Source organism: Pongo abelii, chromosome 15 (genome assembly GCF_028885655.2).
Source record: "Pongo abelii isolate AG06213 chromosome 15, NHGRI_mPonAbe1-v2.0_pri, whole genome shotgun sequence".
Classification (NCBI taxonomy): Eukaryota; Metazoa; Chordata; class Mammalia; order Primates; family Hominidae; genus Pongo; species Pongo abelii.
Genome location: NC_072000.2, coordinates 2,388,921 through 2,391,420, shown reverse-complemented (window position 1 = coordinate 2,391,420; position 2,500 = coordinate 2,388,921).

Below are 2,500 nucleotides of genomic sequence, written 5' to 3'. Positions count from 1 at the left end.
GGGGGTCTCACCGCCCGCAGCCTCCGAGCGCGAAGGCGGCCCCCGCGCGGCACCCGGAGCGGCCGACTCGACCTTCGGCGATCCGCGCGGCTCCCCCACACCGCCGCCGCAGTCGCGGCCAGCCCCCCGGAACCCTCTCTCTCCCGCACGCGCCACAGGCCGACCCCTAAGAAAACCCCTCTCCGGGAGCCCACCGGGGCCCAACGCCGGGGGGGGCCGCCGACCCGGTCCCGAAGGCGCACGCCGGGGGACGGGGACACCGGGCCGACCAGCGGCCGGCGGCGGCGCCCCCCGAGGCGGTGCCGGGTTCGGTCCCAGACGAGGCCACCACCGACGTCGAGCCGGCGAGCCGCTCGGGGAGGGGAGAGGATCGGCGGGCGGCGGGCGGGGAAGGGGGGCACAGGGAGCCAAGGGCCGGGGAACGCGAGGGCGAGGGCACCCGGGAGCCCGCAGAGCGGCGGCTCGGCGGGAGAAACCTCGGGCACGGCCGGGCCACCAGGAAAACACGGCCGCGGGATCCCACCGCCACCGACACGAGGGCGGTCCCGCGGCGCCCCGCCTGGGACGCCGGACGGCCCTCGGCACCCACCGAGACCCGCCTCACGAGCCCCGGGTCCCGCCACCGGGGGCCCCGAAGCGACCACAGCCACCAACCCGACGCCAGGGCCGCATCGCTCGTCATTCTCGTCCAGCCTCCGACCCGGCCCCGCTCCGGGAGACCGGCGCGTCCCCAGCGTGGGACGCTTTCCCGGGGCCAGGCGGCCCAACCCCGCGCCCACGCGCACGCGGTCGTCGGCACCGCTCGCGACTCGGCACGGGAGCGGGCGGAGAGCCGACTCGCGGCCGAGGTGGGGGTCACGCGCCGGACGGAAGGCCGCGCACACCCACCGCTCGCGGCGGCCGCGTCCCAACCCGCTGGGACGCCGGGCCCGGCCCGGCGGGATCCTCCCCCGACTCGGAAGGGGGAGGCGCGGGCCACACAGCAGGCGACGAGCCGCGCTCGGCCACCACCGCGGTGGCCGGCGGAACCCTCGCTCTCCCCACCCTCAACCCGTCGAGGGGGAAGCGGAGGAGGGTCCTCTGCGCGCGAGTCGCTACGACAGCGCTACCATAAGGCAGAAGGAGACAGAGGCGGCAGGCCGGGAGATCCGGCACCCCAAGGCACACCTCTCTCAGATCGCTAGAGAAGGCTTTCTCACCGAGGGTGGGTCACACTCCCCACCCGCCGGTCGCCCCTCGTCGGGCCCGCAGAGGCGCTCGGGGACGCCCGGGGAAGGGAGGGGGCCTGCGGTACGAGGAGAAGCGCGCCTGCGGCGACCTCGAGCGTTCGCGGTCAGGGCGGGGGGCCCGGCAGGCTCACAAGGCCCCCCCGTCCACCCGCCTCCTGCGTCGCTTCCGAGGCAAAGCCACGCACGCGACCGGTCGGAGGCAGAACGGCAGCCCCTCGGCGGCCGGCCGGCGCACGCGCCACCGGCCCGCGCCCGCCGCGATCGCTCACACGGCCCTCGCGCACCCGCCAGAGGGGAGCACGGGACGTGCGCTCGCCGGACCCGGCGGCGCCCTTCCCCGCGCGGGAGGGGCGCGCATCTCATCTCACTCGACCGCCTCGAACCCCACGCCGACGGGCTCCCCTCGGGACCCACGCGCGGACACCGGAGGAGGGGACGCCGGGGGTGGGAGGGACACACCACCGCTCGGCCTCGGGCACCTGAGGGACAACCCGGAGCGCTCCAGGAGCACCGCAAAGGCCCGGGCGGAGCCAACGCTCGCGCGAAACCCCCGAGAGGGCAGCACGACGGGCCGGCGGGACGGCACCCCCACCGCCGCGGAGGGGGCCCGCCCGCAAGTCGACGACCGCGGGAGGCGAGAGTGAGGGGTGCCCGCCGCGTCAGAGGACCCCGCCGACCCACCCCGCGAAGCGGAGAGCGGGGACGGGACAGCCAGGTCAGGCCGGGTTCCGCACCCCACGCCTTCCCAACGCACCACCGGCAGGCGGACGGAGGAGAGGCAAGGGGCCCCCGCGGGCGGGGCGAGAAGAACGGTCCCATTCGCCACGAATGTCCGCCCCTCGCCCGTCGCGGCTCGGATCCGGCCCGGGAGAGCGTGACGTCACCACATCGATCACGGAAGAGCCCCCGGGAGCGGGGGGTCGGCCAGCCGGCCGGCGAGCGAGCCGATCGGCCCCGGCCGTCCCCCGCTCCGGGGAAGGGGCGGCGGACAACCCAGCGGAGACGAGGACGCCTGACACGCACGGCACGGGGCCGACGGGGGTGGGGTTGTCACGGCCGCCCCGGGTGCCCGCGGCGGAGAGCGCACGGGGGCAGGGTAGCCCTCGCCGCCTTCCCCGCCGCCCCCGGGTGGGTCAGAGACCCGGACCCGGGCCGGCACCGGGAGTCGGGACGCTCGGACGCGCGAGAGAGCAGCAGGCCCGCGGGCCCCCAGCAGCAGGCGGCTCGAGCGGGAGCAGGGCCGGCTAGCCGGGTCAGCGGTGGGCCAGAGT